We start from the raw sequence: 19,703 nt of genomic DNA on the forward strand, positions 1-19,703 counted from the left end.
ACTTCAGCAGACACAGGAAGGAAATTAAACCTAGCTAAACATTTCACACACAGCTCTTTTTTTTTTTTTTTTTTCATTGAAATTGATGTGGTTTGAAAGTGAATACATCATGTCATATAAAATGAAAGCGAGTTAGTGTTGAGGATACTGAGGAGCCAAAATTCACTATTTTGATGGAGAGTCCAGTCCCCAAATATCTCATGTCTTCTGTTACATTTATGAAACCCACTAAACAGAAAAATAGGAACGCCCATAAGAATACAAGTTCAAAATGGATAAGAAGGACAATCTAAAAGTTTGCATTTCAGTAGGATGAAACCACTGGACATGAAAAAGGTGAAACTAAATCAAGACTCCCTTCTTGGGGTATCCTGATAACTCTTATGAGACTTGCATTTGGCAAGGGAAGCATGAGAGTCAGTGGCATAATCTATGCTGGGTTTAGACATGTGCAACCTGTTTCAGTTCCTGAAACTGCACAGGTTTTGTTAGTCAAGAATATAGCTTGGTTGGTGTTTCCTCAAGTGAATTGTGAAAAGTCAGTCACCTACTAAGCAAAACAGCTTTGCATACAGCATGCGAAGTAAGAAGTGGCTAGCTTTAGGATTTGGAACTTCACGCCATGTATTACGTTTCAGTAGGAATCCATTGATAAATCTTGCTAATACTAAAGTTAGCATAGTAAAGATTTACATGTTCTAAGAAAGAGATGACTGTGATGACATACATAACATATTTCTGAGACAAGAACAGTAAAAAAGGGCACATTTTGAAAATATTTCATGAACTATGTAGGATACTTCTATTAAGCTTATTGAAAGCAAGCCATAAAATAAAAATCTGATTCAGGAACTTAAAATGCAGGCGGCATATTTAAAAATAAAATTAATATTTACATATCATTTTGAGACAACCTTTTTATATCATTCCACTGGTGACATTCAGAATCTGTTTCAGTTATGTGTTGTACTTGGGACAAAAGAAATGGTTAGGCATATTATATCCTTTAATTGCAAAGATTTAAGAGTGGTTACTCAAAATTCAAAGATGTGGTACAGTTTGTGTGTCCATTCAGGCTTAACGTTTGTATAAGTTCATTAGCACTCCTGCTTTGCAACAGTTGTCTGGAAATGCCTTAAAAGAACCAATACTGTCATGGTTCTTGATTAGTCTTTCAGATACTTGAGCAAGAAACATCTTCAAAACTTCACTGGGCTAGCCATTCTTGTCCAGAAGTGCAATGCCTAGGAATGTGCAGAAATGAAAGCATATGTACAGCATATAAAAGAAAGTGGATGAAAGATTTAAGTTAAACATTTTAAACATTGTTTTCTAATACTTCCTCAAAAAAGAAGGCTTTTTAAAAATAAAGTTAGGAAGTAAAAGTTAAATTAATATATTGTCTTTTTTTTTTTTTTTGCAAACAGTTTAATTGCCTTAAAGATTTTTCCATTTGATTTGTTTTTATTTTTTGCTGATACTCCTTTTGAATATGTACATTTATTTTAGAGAGAGTTGTTACCTAAGTATACAATTTCTAGCTCTTCAGATTATGGAGAGCACCTCAAAGATAACTGGATAACTAAATTAATATCATTGCAAAGTGAGATCTTCTTCTGGTCACTTAAATCAATTTCCATTAAAAGCTCAGAAGCATTTTGCCATTAGTTGCTGTACAAGAAATAAGAAATAGCTACCTAAAGCACACAGTAATAATTCCTGGATAATATTTGTCAGGTATTGGTGTTCCATTTTGGGCACATTATAAGAAGTCTGTGTGATTTGCTTGTGTTCTGAGACACATAATCTTTGACTAGCTAGAGAAGCTTAGAATTTCTTTGCTTTGAAAGTAAAAATGAAATAATTCATTACTATCTTCTTAATGAAATCAGAGTTCTAGCTATCTCATAGCTTACAGAGTCTTGTGAAGTCATTATCTTTATTTTTAGTAATTTTATTAATCATATTACTAGTATTGTATTAATAGTATTAATCCTATTATAACTAGTCAGAGGTCTAAACCTCATAACTCTAGTTATGTTCTAAAAGAAAATACAAGCTTACATGGAGATAAATAACATTGGCTGATCCTTTTTCTTTCCTTTAGAGGCATCTGATATGGTTTAAGACCTTTTCCAATGCAATTCTAGTTAACCAAAGGTTTGACTATATTCCCCCTGTCCTGTACACAAACAAAACTCCAAATTGTTGACAGTGGGTATAGCTGTTGTAAAATGGGCTTTGCAAGGGTGGGGTTGTGATACAAACTGCTGGTTACCAGAGACAGCAGATCATGTCAGGAGCAAATGCAGTGCTGCTTTGACTGAAGAAGGGGTTTTTATCCATGTCACAGATGCAACCCTCCATTGTGGAATCCATCCTGTAGCAATTCATGTTAAGGGTTAGCTAAATCCAGCTTCACCATTCCTACATCATTTGTGCCAAGATCAACTCCTGTATAAATATCCTTCTGCCAGAAATGTTGGAATATCTTCTGAGATCTTCGGCTAAACACTGCTATTCCTTGTAAAGTAGCGTCAAGATAACCAGAAGATTCGAGACTCCCACCTCACACATATTTTTTTCAACAGAAGGCAGAGAAAAGTGAAGCAGAGTACTGGCCCTTACTGTCAGTGACCTAGTAATTCTGTTTTCCCTTCTAATAATTAGAAAGGATTGTTTTTGAGTAGTCTATCCCCACTGAGCCTAGATTTTTTTAGAAGGGCCTTTTTTCATCACCTTCTGAGTTACAAGTAACATCACCCATCAGATCAACCCTGTACATACCTGTATCTTTGATCTTTTCCCCAGAGAAGTCTTTCTGTCTTTCTTTTTCTGGAAGCACTACACTTGTGAAAACCACTTTTTCTTCCATTCTTCACCAGCCACTCCCTGAATTAGCTGTTCATCCATTTCTGTTTCTGGATTTACTTCAGATGTCCTTTCTTCTAAAGGCAAGATGTTCAGGCTACATCTTGTTGCAGGAAGGCAATGAAGAGTAGATAGGAATATGTCAATGGTCAGAAGCAATGTCATAAGCCTCCTTTTGAACAGAAAGACATCTTTCCAAATAATTTTTTAGATGGAAAAGAGAGAGAAGGGAAGAAAATAAGTATCTGTGAGAACTGTGCACTTGAATGGAAGGAATTATCCTTGTAAAGTGAATTCTCTCTGCAGTCAGAGGAGGTCTGTCTTGTGAGTGAGGAGAAAGGGCCTGTGGCCGCAGTGCTGAGATTCCCCTGGGATCTGCTTCCCAGCCTCATCTGTGAGTCCTGCCCCAGCAGGTACCAACTTTGCCTTACAAAGAGAGAGGTGTAGTTGGTCCTTGAAGTCAGCACTGAGGTACAGCTGCTCAGGAAATGATCCTAAGCTGTGGATGAGCCATGCGGATGGGAGGAGGGAGTAGTTATTTCCTGTCCAAAGAGGACAGCAATGCCAAAGTTTCATCTAAGAGTCTGTGTTGGAGAGCACATGCAGAGGTGAAGGTCTGGAAGGTGAAGCTTAGAGCAGTTGGCTTCATTTCTGGCTCTCACTTTAAGAGCCAAGAATTTTGTGGTCAAAAACACTGACGAAACAGGAGGTGGGTGGACCTTCAGACTTCAGTAAGTCTTGTTGAGAAGCTACTGTCAGATCTTAAGGAGAAATACAGCCATCTTCTTTGTCAGCCTTAGTGCATGCTAAATGCCCTTTCACCTCAGTACTGGCACTATTAAGATCTGTAGGACGCAGCATTAGTAACAGTATGTTACCACATTTTCCTTTCTCGCAATGTATGCAGAATAAATTAATTCTCAGTGTACCTGTTCACAGGACAAACGCAAGAACTTTTCCCTTTGTCTTTCTGCTACTAAAGTAGGACTATTAATTGCTCAGTTTTTTCTTTAAATTTTCTCACAAAGTGAGTGTGTGTGTGTGTTCCACAAGATGGGAAAGGTGATTGAGCCCCATGAATAAATTTAAAAACAAAATAATATCTGCTCAGGGTGACTTATAAATAAATATAAGGCAACTATTGGTGCCAAGTGTGATCATGCCACTTGATTGCTAGTTAAATCAGTCCAGATTTAAACATGTAAACTCCTTGATTTGTGTGGAGCAAGACATCTGTAGGTGGTTTATTAAAACCTGCTGATGTCTCCAGAACTAAATTTGTGCGGATGTAGGCCTCTGGGTAGCTGTATTGAAAAAAGCAGAGACATACTTTTTGTCTGGTTACCTGACTTCCAGCCCTGTACAGGTGTGCTTGAATAAATTAACATCAGTTACCTATGATGAGCCACTGCATACATTATCAAGGGAGGTGAAGATGTGAGAAAGCTGCTATCTGCCTCCTGTTATCACCTCCTTGACACAACAGCAGCCATTTTTTTCATCATCCTACTATGCTTGGAATCTTGTACAGATAACTTTTTAGAGAATTATTTTCTATAAATGCACTCAATTCTAGGAACAGATAGCTCCAAGAAATAAGGTATTTCACACCAGTCCATGATAACTATTACTGTATTTCCCCTAATATAATTAGCTGTCATATACAGCTTGAATTTCCTCCAATAAGAACAAGGAAACCAGGTTTTAAGACATTAGGTGTTTGATGAACCATTTGTCAAGAGACAAAAGGGCTATTTTACACATTTTTTTAAAATATAAACATATTTACACCTATACTACTGTTTCTGGACATGAGGCAGTTCATGAGGAGACTGGCTGCATATCCAATACAATTGTATGAACCATTAGGTTTTCTCTTGCAGAGTCACTAAGATGTGTGTTATTGCTAATGTTCACATAACTCTTCCTTACCCAAGAGAACCTGGATCATAAAGAAACATTTTGTGCCACCCGTAACACAGAGCTAAACTCTTCCATGAGTAGTCATGTTGAACACAGACTGCCTGTCATATTGCATACTCACCAAAGTGAGTAAGAGAAGCAGAATTAAAACTAGAATGCATAGAACTAATTTCTTAATAAGATTTTTTTTATTTATTCAAAAGAAAAGAAATAAAATAAAACAAGCCCTGAGGAGTCTTCTTATGTCAGTAAAGATTGCAGGATCAGCTCTGGTGTGGAGGAAGGTCTTTTCCAACTGCACCTATCCATTTGGTTTGCGTTTGAGTTGGAGGTGGTGGTTGTTTTTTAAAATTATCATCTGCTGCCTTCATTATCTTGTTCTCTTTTGGTACACAAAATGGTATCACTTTGAGAGTGAGAGTACAGTTTCTTGTGCAGTGCAGGACGTCCATTTTTGTGTCAACCTGCAAAATAAGTCAAGGACTTTTCAGTGACTTGAAAACTTCATTTAAATAGACTGCTACACCAGGATTAAGGTGGGTGGTAAGCATAAATAAAACATTGAAAATACTAGCCAAAAGCAAAACATGCATTGAGCAGTATTTTCCCCTGGTATGCGTTGTGACAAATAGTGTAAATGTTTAACTTGTTTTGTCCAAGTTTCCTGCTCAGGTTCTGTGTTTTATGTTAAGTGAAAGAGATTATTTGGGAAGACAGGACTGGGAACGTGTATGCTTATTCATAATATCCTGGTTGCCCCTAGGTTTCTAGGAAATAACTGGAAGAACCAACTCTTCCAGAGAGTGGGAGAAAATTGAGTATTTTCCACTTATCTGAGTAAATGTAAAGCTGTTCCCCATATACAGAGACGTCCCATCTTGTCTAGAGTCTTTTGGAAGTGGAGTAAACAGAACATCTACCTACGTTAGTTCCTGTGGAGAAAGGCTCTAGTTGTTCTTTTAAACATAAGAGCAGAAGACTGTAAGATTTCTGCTACAGTGGAGGAAGCTGTACTTTGCAGGTAAAAGACAGCACCAGGGCGCTACTCCCAAAAGCCTAGATGTGTGAAAATGGAACAAGACACTGCAACCTGAGAGATGTAGTACTCTCAGGTGGAGGAGCCTGGTGAGAAATAACAAAAGGGGGAGGGAGACACATCTGTGGCAGGAATAGCTGTGTGTTTACTGCACTTTGGAGTTACAGTTCTCGATGAAGGAGAGAGACACTAAGTAGGCAGGTAAATGTCATCATACATGATACATTCATTTGTCAGCAGTTCTTGTCTGTCTGAGAAGATAAACTGTCACCCGAAGAGGCAAACTTTACATCAGATCTTATGGCCTAACCAGAGATTACTTGTAGATGAGGCCATTTTCTTCTCCCCTTAATGATGATGATGCTCATCCCCCTAGACTTGAGCCATTTCATTCATTAGAACATAAACTGAGTGACCGTGCTGGGGCATATCTGAATTAAAGTTAAGTTTACCTGAAAGTAAGAAAGAAAACTGCTGAGGCAAGTCCTGGAAATGACCTAGAAAAAAAAATAACCCAGAAGGGGAAAAATTTACCAGGTGTAGATGACTCCAAATAGCTACAACACTGTTTTGGAGGATAGCGTGCCAGTCCTGTCAGTATATCTAGACAGAGGTAGACATTGTCCACAGTTGGCCTCATCCCAAAGATACAGTCATTCCTAGGGTTTGTGAGGTCACAGGGTATTTTTTGAAGTGGAATTATGTAGCAGGCAATCAGTATAGTAAAACAAAGCTCATTTGGGTTCCTATTCCTTTGCTTTTTGACAAGGTTGGTCTTGGCTAGTGGACCCAGATAGATTATTTGAGAATTACAGGGAGCCTTTTGCTGTAGCCACTGATGTCTGAGGCACTGACCTGAAGGTGGGTTTGCAACAAACAGGTGAGACAGCAGTGTTTTGCACTGGAATATGTCTTAGTAAAAAGATGTTACTCAAAAATATATGGGCCCTGGGGAAAAGAAAACCCCAACCCCAACCTCTCTAAATCTGGGACACCTTTTCATGGTTATACAAGTTGCTAGTGTTTAGCAAATATGACAGGGAGTAATAGTGAATTCATAAAGTAGAGCCCATAATTGCAGGAGTATACTGTGCAGCTAGTAACAGTTAAGAAGGAGGATAACTAGACTGCTGGCTTCTTATCTAAGGGCAATCCTGAAGGAAGAGATGCAGAGTTATCAATGAGAGTTAAATACTCGACAGTGTCGAAGAGAGACTATGTACTCTATAGGCACTGCAAGTGCACTGCAAGACACTGTGCATGGCTTTTCACTACCCCTTAATCCTGTCCTGCAGTACTCACAGTCTTCTGTCCTTTGACTCTCTTCAGGAAAGATGGCCGGCTGTGCCACACATCATGTACCAGTATTTGTGATATTATGCTGTAGGTACTCTAAGAGAAACCACTCATTCACATCCAGCAGGTACCCTAAAACATTCCCAATGGCACTAGAGATACCTTGGATGGTCTGTTGGAACCTGAGGTAACACAGGGATATCTCAGGTGCGATACCACTTATGGCTCGTCACATGTTGACCTTTTAATGGCAAACACTGGATATTTCCTGACAGAAGTTTTGAGCCCATCACTTCTAAAGAAAATCTAAGGCTTTTAGTAGTGCTTCCTGCTTCCCAGCAACATCTTTTAAATGAGAAGTTTGCCTTGTGCTAAGCAAGTTTTCCTTTCTTTTTTAATTAAGAGCTCATTTTGCATTTAAGCTTGCCCTAAAAAGCATTACTTAAAAAGATCTGTCTAAGAAATAATTTAACATTTTTGCCATAAGGCACCTGCAAGCTTCATATAAATGGACCTGGAAGAGAAATGAAAGAGTTTTAGATTTGCCAAAAATGTACACTGTCATAAAACCGACAGGATTGCAGGATTTTGTGTATAAATGTAAAGTGGTTCCTTTTGCATGGGGGAGAGCAGGGGGAGAGAAAGAAAGGATGGGATTGTAGTAAGATATTTTTTGCTATCACTTTGTTTTTGCTATTTTTTGGAAGAGAAAGGGAAAAAAAAAAAGCCCTAAGCTGTATGTCTGTGTCAAACTATATGAGTCTGAAACATAAGCTGTAAATTATAAGTGTTATAATTTGTTCTTTCCAATGTTACTGATTTTGATTCTAGTGCTTTACAAACTTTATTGCTTATTTTATTAACTAGGGAAAAGTGTTGCCTGCTTCCAGTTCAATACGTTTTTTTTGCTTTCTCTCCCTCTTCCTTCCTTTCTCTCCCTCTCTGTCTCCTTTTCTTTGTTATGCCAAAATAAAAAAGCAATTACACTTCAGCCACATACAACTGAAAATACAAATGGGACATAGTTAATTTTGCTGCCCATAAATCTTATGCTGTACTTTTGTGTTTAACGCACAAAATGTGGAAATAAAAATAGCCCAAACATGTATATATGTGCGTGTGTGTCTGTGGATGCATGTACTGAAAGAAAGACCTATATATAGCTGTGTTGGCAGATAAAGATCTAAAAATACAATGGCTAGAAAGAGAACTTGGATTCCCACTCAGAAAAGGTAAATGAGCCCTTGTTTCAAGAAGAAGATGCGCGCAGATGATATATTATGCAAGACTGAGAATCAAGATTTCGTGAGGAGAGGAGGCAGGGCCTGGCAGGAAGGATAACAGATCCTACGCTGGATGTTTCTCAGGTCTGATAGCCAGATAGGGGAGCAGCACTAATTCTGCAGCCTTTTTAGTCTGTTCTGTCACAGAAGGGGCACTGCTGGGTCAGTCAGCTCACTAGTAATTGTGTTTTACAGACTTCTAAAGCAATTGGCTCAGTCAGTCCCAATTCAATAAAAGTGGAGAGCGAGAGTGAGAGCACTTTTGTTCTATTTTTTACTTGAAATTATTTCATTCAGCAGTCTGTCTTTTTTATTACCAGAATTTGACATTAGCACTCCAAGCTATATTAGCATCCATTTCAGCAGTTCAGTAATGGTATTAAAAAAACACTTAACTTCAACGGTGAATGGTTGTATGACAGTACCATAAAAATCCACATTAAAAAAAAACTTATGTATTTGTCCCTGCAAATTATTTTTCACTTGTTTAACCACTTCAAAACTACACTCTCTTGACTGGTGCTTGCAAGAGCTCTAGCAGCAAGGAAGGCTTGTGAAAGAGCTGAGCAGCAACTGCAGCAACAATGGCATAAAGGGGAAAATGAAGACATTTAAAGAAGAAAAATGTAATAGGAACACGCAAGAACACATACATGCATAAGAAAGACCTGTCATTTTGGGTGGGTGCCTGTCATTCATGAACTGAAGTAAGATTTTAAACTCAAACCACTCAAGGTAAAATCTTTGGCATCTTCCACATTTCTGGGATTTAATTTGAACCCAGCACTCTCCAAGCTTGGGACGGCAGCCTAACAATCTTGGCACTGCAGCACACTCATAAATGACTGCATTAGGTTCTAAATTTTGATTAAACATTCTGTAATTAATCAATGGTAGACATGAAGCAGTTGGCAAGGTCCAGAGCTGCAAAATGTTTAAGACATAAAACATTACAAAGTAATTAGAATGTGCTCCTTCAAGAGAAGGATTGCCTTCAATAAAGAGGTAAATGATAGCATCATGTTTATTGTGGACGTAGGCAGCCAGTGCAATATGATAAACTGCAGGAGATACACATATCAGTAATCATCCACATTATTAGTGTCATTAATCATAATTCTAAAAATATGACAGCAGCAGCCAACTTTTTGACCAATTTTGCCTCTGCCTGTTGGCCGTTATAACTTCACTAATAGACTGCAGAGCTCCTATGCGTGGCAGTTTGCATTGAGAATGGAAGGTTAATTATATTTGAGCTGCTGATTCCTTCTCTCCTCGGAAAAGACTGAGCACTTTGACAATCCCAGGAGCTCACTGCTGTTAAACCAGTAAAAGTACTTTATTGAAATTTTCTTTGTTGGTCAGGAATGAGTAGATGTTTCAAATGAGATATAAGCGCCAGGCTGGGACAGCCGCTAATGTTTCTTCCAAAATAATCCTTGGACAGCAAGCTGAACTCATACTTCCCTTAGATATCTTTGCACAGTCTCTTGTGAATGGGTAAAAAGTTGAGAATTTAATAACTGCTGACAATAGTATGTATGGAAGAATCTCGGAGAATTGAAATTGCTGAGGAGTTGAGGCATCAGTGAAGGGAGGTTATAGGATAATCAGCTATCAGTTGACCTGAAAGCGGTACTTATTTAGTAATGTAAAATTACTAATAGAAGAACCCTGTTGAAGTGCCACATCATATTTGGTTTTATAGTTCCACTGGTATTATATAAGTAAAACCAGTATTTTTAGAAAAACAAAGCAGTGGGAATAAGAATTACCATTGCGTTGTGACCAAACCAGATGGTTTACATATTTGCTGTGGAATGTGAAATCATACAAAACTATCCCTGGATCTGAGGGTTTATTATGAATTTGAACTTACAATGCAATCAATGAAGAGTCTATGAACCTTCTAAGCAAAGCATGAGATAATGTGTTGCTGTGCATCAATATCTGGGAGAAAAGAATTGGTTTCAAAGCAGAATTGGGGGAAGCTAGCTGTTCTGATTGAGCTTTATCTTTTTTGCATTTACTGAAACTTGAAACTCAGTAAAATTCATGAGTGGGATGCATAACTGAAGGGACTGTTTGCATAAAATCTTGCATTTATCACATTTTACATGGCTGTTGTAATAGTAAAATAAAATGAAGGATGAAAACTTCTGATTACAAAACTGGGATCATGTAATATTTAGATTATTTAGGTTTGAAAAGAAATGTTAATTCATGCAGTTTGGCAACAGATTCTACTTGGATGTTGCCTCAGTACCTCTTAAGGGGAAATACACCTTGTGTGAAGGATCAGCAAAATACTTAAACACACAGGAGATGAGGACCTAATGCATGACTGCTGTGCAGGGCCTTGTGTGAATCACCTGCATAGGGATAAACTTTTCTGTAGAGCATGTGTAGATTGTAGAAACAGCTTATGGCAGGTGAACTGATTGTCAATGGTGCTGAGCACGTGTAATTTCCATCAAAGGACTTTGTTGTACATATGATGACCTTCTCGTGCATGTAACATTGCTACACTGAGTTAGTTCACTTAGGAAATATTCCGTCAGATAAATCTTTTTATTCTAAACTTTTTCAACCAGTCCGGATATTAGACAAGAGTGCTGGCTATTTTGTAATGAGTCTGTTTTGCTTCCAGGCAGCTAGTAAAGTGAGAGGTTGAAGTGTTGCAACACAATTTTGGTTGTTTCTGAGTACCTTTGGCAAGTATGCCAGTGGTTGTGCTTTTTGTTTGTAATATCTTTTGATCTTTAATGGACAACAATAGTAATGTATTAAGAGTGCGACATGACCTCGATGCTTCTGAGCACACACAGCTGTTGTGAAAGTGTAATTCTGTTCACACCGTAAGGACCGTCTCACTAAACACCTCAACAGGTATGTACTGAATTATTGGGCCTTTCAAGAATCCTGAACCTGTCAGATTTTACATTAAAAATTATTTGGTAGCAAACATTGCCATCAGATATCAGTTCCACATCTAACCTGAGTATTTGCTCACACAGTCAGCTATCCTGCCCCCCCAAATGCCATCTCTGCATTAACATTTTTTATGCATTCCACGGTGATGACAAATTGTTTTCTGACTCTAACTGTGGATTAAGTATGCAAAAGGCATGTTTGCCACTGCCAACAAACCAATAATTCTCACTAACATCTTCAGAGTTACAACATTTATAAAGTTGCAAAGTGGAGTAAACAAACCATCTGTTTGGCTTTACCATATATGTCATGCTCTCTTATTAGCATATTACGATTCATTTAGTAAACAAATTTGGTGATTTCGTTCATGTCAAAGTTAGAGGGAGCTTGAAGATGATTAACATTCCTGGGACAGGCACATTAATACATTGCTTCCTCTGCAAAGTTAAATGGCTTCTCAGGAGAATCACCCCTTGTTGACAAGATGAGACTGTCAATTTTGTTTGCCTGCCACATTAGGGGCCGTAAGGGGATGGGAAGCTCTGAGAAAGAGGAGCAGTGTAGGCAGCATAATTCACTGTGAATTGAAAAAAGAAGTCTAATTCTGATAAATGGTCGACCCCAATACATCCTACCTGTTATTACAACAGACGTGCCGTATCTGTGCAGTAAATTAGTTAAACCCCTAAAGAGTTTGATGGGAGCTTATCTTCAAGTGAATAATTTGAGTGTAGAGGGAGCTGTCTTCGTGACCAGTGTGAGTGATTTGTTTCATATTGAAAGGGATTGAAATGACTGGGCTCCACATCTTTAATTTGCAAGAACTTGCTTGTCCTTTATTTCCTGCATTTAATAAGCACTGTTTTTTTACTTTTTTTAATAGGTGCTGAACTGTATTTTACCTTTTGGATTTTCTTCCTATGAAAGGTTAATATTTTTCAGATTCTATGCAATTTAAAGCCTCAAGAACTGATGTTATTACCCAAACTGTTCATGTAGAAATGCCATGGTTTCATTGGCTAGTATAGTATTTTGTCTTCACCCGTTGTTCTAAAGTCTAGCCCCTATCCCTACCTTTCCCCTTACATTTAGAGGCAAACTAAACATGATGAAATACATGGAAGTGCTAGCACGCAGACTGAAACCTTGGCCCTGTTCAGATAAATGTGAATTTTACAATTTAGGTCAGATCAGGATTTCAAACCTTTATTATCTTTGCTTAGATTTATGGATTTTTTTTTCTTTTTAATTGAAACAAACAAACAAACAAAAAACCCCCCTGTATCAAAGACTGCTGAGAGAGTGGCAAAATTAGAACAGTAACTGAGAAAATAATTTCTTCAACTGTTTCCATTACTAATTAAATTCCAGGAACTGTTGTATTGTTGGTTCTCTTCAGTAAATGGGAAAAATGATTGCTGATTCCTTCTTGAAGAAATGTCAGAATTAAGGCCATATCTTTTCTCATAAATATGTACACTGTTATATTTAGCCAGAGTCTTACTTTCTGGTTCTTTGATTTTAGCTGCATGAAACTCAGCACTTTCAGTCTGCAGAGATTCTGAGAAAGCATGAAATTCTGGGTTTACTTTCTGTTATGTTCACATATTCTGAGCCTTTCTATGAGTTTCAGGCTTAAATAAGCAGGAAAGGAACATGAAATTGAGGTAAGACCACAATACTTTGCCATATTAGCAAATTGTGTTAGCAATTAAAATCATGTGACATTTTTAAACAAAACCATAAATCTTAATTGACAGCCTTTGAGGTGAAAAGAAACAAAGAGAACTTTGCTTTAACGTTTCATTATAGGTAAAAATGTGGGCTGAATACTGAGCTGAAGATAGGTGTGGAAAAAGTCTCATGGGAGGAATGATGAAAGTTTCATTGGTTTTGATATTTTAAACCAGATTGACAGAGCTTAGTTTTAAACTAAGTGTAGCAGGATGATAGCTTGTATAGGGCCTGTACAACCTGAGTGGTTACTTCCATATCCAACTTTAATAAGGGGTTTGCCAATCAGTATGTAAACCACCAGACAAATGTGTCCTGGCCTTTGATTTTGTAATAGAACCTTCTTCAAACTGCTGAAGATTGTGTGGTTTCAGGTTTTGTAGCCCAACACTAGCTTCTGTCTTCTGTAAAAAAAAAAAAAAATCTACTATTACTTGGAAAGAACAGAATTTAACAGAAAAGAATTTAATGTTGACTTTTAATGCATTAAGTCTCCAAATGTAATTTTATTGTATTACTTAATGCTGGGATCACTCACTGCATCTTAAAGCAAAGCTGCCCAAAGACTGATGGCCCCCTGCTGTGACCTCCTGTCTGTGATTTCTTTGCAGTGTTAGAATGATAGGGCTGGGTGGTGTTACTTTGGCAAATCATGCATTTTCAGAACATTTGAAGTATGAGATTGGGATATTGTTGTATTTGGAAACAGGAAGAAAGGATGTGGTGGGATACAACTGGAAATGTTGAAAATATTCATTTCAGAATTTTAATGAACAGTACAGTGTTCTTTGATGTTTGAGTGAGATTTTCATCAGGGTACCTTGTTGCTTACAGTGAGCCAAGGAGGAGCAAGGGGCCAATACCTAGGACATTTAACTGGGACATCAGTTGGCTTGGCCTTTCTGTCTGACTGCATCAGGGACTGGAAAATGGGTTTCCTTGATCCCTAACTGACTGCCCTAACAACTATGCCGCTGTTTCATTCTCACTCTCTTTTTCTCTCATTCCGTTAATACCTAAGTGTAATCATATTTTTCTCTCACTGAAAAATTAAGAGAATAATGCTTTATGTTTCATTTTTAACAGCCTGCCCTGCCCCAAACTGCGAACAACACATTCAACCCAATTTTTCATACAGTTGGTTTTGTAGCTTGAGTTTATATATATATAAACTCAGTATATAAATACTTGAATTTAAGTAAACAGAGTATGCTTTATCATCCAAATTCTCTAACTCTGCTGTGCGCATCAGAGATGAGGTTTGTCATAGTGCAGATAGGACTGTAGCCATGGGTGCATCCAAAGTTGGACTTGAGTCATGCATAGGATTCATGCCAATTTCTATGCCAGGATAAATTCTACTTTCTGATAAATTCCTCCTCACTCACTTCAAAAAGAAATAAAAAGACTGACTAAATAAAAATAAACTAAAATAAAGCGGCCATTACATTTTTCTTTCCAACAAATGGATAGTAAATTAACAAAATCAGATTCATTGACAAGTGTAGAAAGAAACTGCTGAAGAGAACCCAGTCTGGATTTATGAACTGTGTAAATGGCATGTACGTTTAATTGACCATATTTCCTAGGCTTATAGTCCCCTTTCTTCTCTTGATGCATAGTGCATCTCTCACTAGAGGAGCTTGCTAGTAGTAGGTGGGGTGGAACCGACAATGAATTCTAATTATGGAAGAATACTTCCATGAACTTCACAAGGGAAGGAAAATACTACCACCAGTGGGATCATGCCCACAGTCAGAGAGCTGCTGTAGTTGGTGTAGCACTCTGCATTATGCTGCTACCGAAACTCCTGTCTGACAGAGCAGTGGTGAATTGGGAGATGAAATACCCTTGCCACTTCGCCACAACCACAGATTTCATATGTATCATCATTATCATCCTTACAGCAGCACTGATCCATTCTTAAGATCATTGAATTCAGAAGGCTGAATTCACTCTGCTGAGGACTTTCCACACACTTTTGCCCATATGTCTAATTCATGAATAGTAACTTGAAAGAAGAATGTTAATTCTGTAGAAAAAGCAGGCATTCTGGGCCTCCTAAAATAAACCAGACTTTGGTAAAACTTCTTGCCACAGCAAGGTACATCTCAAAACATCTTGGAAAAGTACTCTGCTCGTTTTTGAGAGTACATGACATGTAGTACAGAGATAAACAGATGTTTGGACATTCTTTGGCACACACAGTATTTTAAATTCTCGGAACTAACCCTTTTCACCATCCTTTGTTGCCTAGGGTGGGATAGATCTGGTAACTGGAGCTGAGTGAAATATGCCTTCAGTTAAGCTCTTTCGACCTTGTATTTCTGCCTGGAAGACTTCATTCACCAGTTGTCTTTACGTAACATTTCCATTGTGAGGATCAAATGTCATTTTGGTAGTTGATGTACAAATAAGCAGTCTAATCCAGAGTCATTCAAAGGATTTTATTGGGTCAAATATTTTATGTTTTCTATACATACATACACCTCTGCCATTCATTTACGTTCTTCAAGTTTTTTTCCTGCAGATGCAGTAGCAACTGCAGTGCAAAGGACACCAGAGATGGCCTTAAATTAGCTAGCTCAGGTATGAGGAATAACGAAGCCATAGCAAGCTGAAGCTCAGCTGGTTTTGGCATATCTTTTCATGATTTTCTGCCTGTTTGATGGCAGTGTTCATGCAGTGGCATAAATCACTCTGCCCAAGCTGTGCCTCAGCTTACTCAGGGAACATTGTTTACATGTACCTGGGAGCAGTATTCAGAGGAGGAGGGGTAGCAGCATTGTAAATCACATCAGGGAACAGAACGGCTGAAGCAAGAAACTGCAGGTGCCATGGCGAGGAGTAGATAAACAGATGACAAGGTGGCTAGCATTGGCTGAGGGCTGGTAGAGGTCTTGCTAGGATTTGGGATTGACAAAGCAGGGGAGAAGGAGTTGGATTAGGATGGAATACTTTGATTTGGTATGGAGAAGGTGGTCTGGGGACTACTGGAGCAATTTAAGACGGCTGAATGAGTATATTTTCCAAGAAAAAAGGCAAGGAAGATCAGCATTGGATGAGAGGAGCAAAGAAATAGCTAAATTTATCAAGACAAAAGTTAATATGGGCTTGGCCAATATTTGTAATGCTACTTTTTTCTTCTCATGTCTCTCTGACGTTTGCAGCTACTAGGTCGGAGTATAGGTTGTCAGCCACATACTCTTCTGCCTTTCCAGCTGAATGATAGTCTTCATAGCTTCATAGCAAATCATGCTTCATTTCTGCCCCTAATCTCAAGCCTATTCTATTAGGCAATTGCCAGTGATTGCCTTTTCCCAGAACATCTCCCTTTTTAAACTTCCTGGTCTGTACTGCTTCTCTTTCTAGTCTGCCTTTATCCATACTCTTCTTTCTTAATTCCATTTTTTTGCTTATGGATCCATTATTTGTGGCTGTCCTTACATACATGGGCATGTTCCTCCTACACAGAACTCCCTTGTCATCTTTTCCCAAAGAAACCTTGGGAATGCTGCTGTCAACTCCAAGAAACGCCTTCTTTATGCAGGGCACTGCTCAAGCAGCATCCTGCACGGGGTACTCAGTCTGCAACTCGGGGTGCAATGCTACATTTGGTTGAGTAGCAGATGGGAAAGGGGTGCAGGGTCAGGCTCCGAGCACTCTAGACTGGTGTGTCTATCAAAACATACTTTTCCTTCCCTCCTACCCTAATGATCATTCAGCTACTGGAAAAGTGTCTTGCTAGTACCTTCAGCATGCAATATTCTTAATTCTGAGCAAAGTTTTAGTCTGTGACTTTGGTTTTGTCATAAGATTTCAAAACTTCTGTGTCCAAATAAATGAACTTTCTCCCACAATTCTTTCCTCTCACCCCTACCAGAATGTTTTTGCGTATGATATTTAGGGACAGTATTAAACACAAGTGAAATAGATTAAGAAATGAATGTAGAAGAATCAATTCTCTTGAACTGTGGTTGCATAATGGAAATCGACTGCTATGAATGAACCTCTATGTTCAGAAGTTATGAACAGCAGAGCTAATGCACTGCCATGAGTTCATCTTTATTATTGCATTACACCTGAATCAATTGATAAAGTAGCTTTTTTTTAAAGCGAGGAATGGCACTTAATTGAATAAAAGTCAATGTAATTATATTAGGAGAATCCAACAGTACTGCTGACAGCGGAAAAGGGACACTACTGAGCAGAGTGCCAGAACTGGTCCGCACATTTCTGCACATCGTTTGCCTGACAGATATTGTGGGCTGGTACATACTTTAACTAGATTACTGATTGCCACTGCTCTAAGTGAGAATTGAATAAAGGAGGCATCTCTTCTTATCAGAGCATCAGTAGGGTTTGCATCCTTACACTGGTCTTTCTCAGAGTCTCCTCTGTCCATCTGGGGCTCAGTGGTCCCCCTTTAACGTGGTAATTTATTCTTATCTCTTCATTCAGTGAATGCTGAAGTTATTTTCACTGCATGCCTGGCTGCTGTTTTTCTCAGCAGCAAACCAAGGAAATAGTAAGTGCAAATGCATGGAAACTACAGTTACAGTTATCCTGACTAGTTTGTACACTGCAGCAAATTCCCATACCAGGGGAGTGAGGAGGGGAGAGAGGGGGAGAAATCGTAAGAAGTAAACACATGAGCACATGAGTAGTTCTTAGTGCTATGATGATAAACACAAATGTGATTTTATCGTCATGTAATAACACTGGTCAGTGTGGACAGGCCTTCACAGTGTTTCCTGTACTGCGCTTAGCAACTTTATGTGGAGTTGTATGCCATCTGACACCAGGAAGGCAAGGTACTGTCAGTACTACTGTTTATCATTCATGTATGTGCACACTGCATGCATCTGTTCAGAACTCATTTGTGGATGATAATGGGATGCTGTGAATATGCTTTGATTAATTTGCTTTATGTTTTTCATATTGTGTGGTTGAGTCAGTATCCGTCAGGACAACAGTATAAGTGAGATTACAGCTGACAAAAACCAGTTTCACAGTCAAGACTTTTTTTAAAGTCTGTATTTTATTGGTTTCAGATATTATTTTCTTTTGTCTTTTTTTAAAACCAGATATGTCTGGATTGGAATGTGAATTTGTTCTCTCTCTCTCTCCTCCCCCTCCCCCTTTCTTTCTCTTTTCTCCTCTCTTTTTTCTCTCTCTCTCTTTTGTGATCTCAATTTAGCAAAAGATTAGAAAGCTGATCTTATCACAAGGTAAGCTCAGCCTTCCTAAGTGCAGTGTGGGGATATGCATAATTACACTTCTGCGCCTCAAAAAAAGCAATGGTGCTATACTTGCTTGTGTGAAAGGAGTATTTCCCATGTGGGAGAAAAACAAGGAATACTCTCCACTTTTTTCTGCCCTTGCCCATACCTCTCAACTGTCTCTCATTAGGAGAGAAATTTTCCGTTCTGGACCCCCCCTTGCTGGAATAATTGCATCCCAAGCAGACGTGATTCAATTAAACTGCAGTTCAGTATCAGTTTTATGTCAGAGAACAGTTACCTGCATGTGCAGGTGAGTGGGACGGATCTCTTCTATTGCTGTTTTCTTTATTTATTCCCATAAGTTATGTGCAACAGATAGATGAATTGTGAAGTAAGTGATAGAAAATTACAGAAATTAACTGCACATCAATTTAATATTCCTACATTTGCATTTTCCTTCTTTATCTGCATTGTATTGCTGTACCATGTTTGGGACTTCAGCTGGTTGAGAGGTATGTTTGAAAGGGTTTCTTAAAATAAAAGCTTCCAATAAGGAAATACTGCTAATAGCTGTTGTTCCCCTTCTCCTTTTTTGTTACTGTAGGACCTGAATGTCTGTAAAATATTTGATCATTGTTATGTCTTCCCATGCCAGTTTTATACCTAGTGCTTTTTTGCAAATTAAAGTATTCCTATGTTAAAACTCTCTCTTTCTCTCTCTCTCCCCCCCCTACCCCCCACCCCCCACCCCCCCACCTCTTTCTTTTCCCTCCTACATTTGGGCTCTGATCTGCAATTTATAATGGGCAGACAGACTGGTGAGTCTGCATGTTGTAAATTGCGGGTTTGGGTCCTTAGCTTGCAAAGAATGTTACGCAGTAGAACTTCGCTAATTCTTTTTTTACTGACTTGAAAATCCAGTCACCCTCCAAAGAAACTGAATAAATATTTGTTGTTTCCTCAGCAATGGTGCACATTCTGAATACTGAACCCAAAAGTTTTCTATTACTGAAAACTTTATACTGATTTCTTATTATTAAGCACTTCGACAAAACAAGCATGTTCTGTGGTCAGAGGTCTTTGATGTCTGTTATTGTTTGTCAGTTCCATTGTTAATTCAGAAAATGCAGTTTTTCAAAGAGGGTTTCCTGACAGTACTGCAAATCAGTGAGGTTCTACTGCAATGGATGAATAAAGCCAATGTCAAAAGTGGAGAGTAGAATACAGTATTTAAAATAATAGGCTGTTTTACACAGTTACTAACACAAAGGCTTACACTGGTTGCAAATGTAGAGCTTGCTTTCTTGAGAACAAAGGCCCAGATCCTGTAAAACACTTGAGAATATTTTAACTTGCAGCTCCTGGGATCTGGTCCAAAGACCACTGACGTCAGTGACAGCT

General features: G+C 38.4%; 1 protein-coding gene across 1 annotated transcript in view; it reads left to right on the forward strand.

The window, feature by feature from the left end:
* BNC2 (basonuclin 2) overlaps window positions 1–19,703 on the forward strand; it is a 342,980-nt gene that overhangs the window by 311,393 nt on the left and 11,884 nt on the right. The gene's annotated exons all lie outside the window — the stretch shown is intronic.

This window comes from Harpia harpyja, chromosome Z, assembly GCF_026419915.1.
Source record: "Harpia harpyja isolate bHarHar1 chromosome Z, bHarHar1 primary haplotype, whole genome shotgun sequence".
Classification (NCBI taxonomy): domain Eukaryota; kingdom Metazoa; phylum Chordata; class Aves; order Accipitriformes; family Accipitridae; genus Harpia; species Harpia harpyja.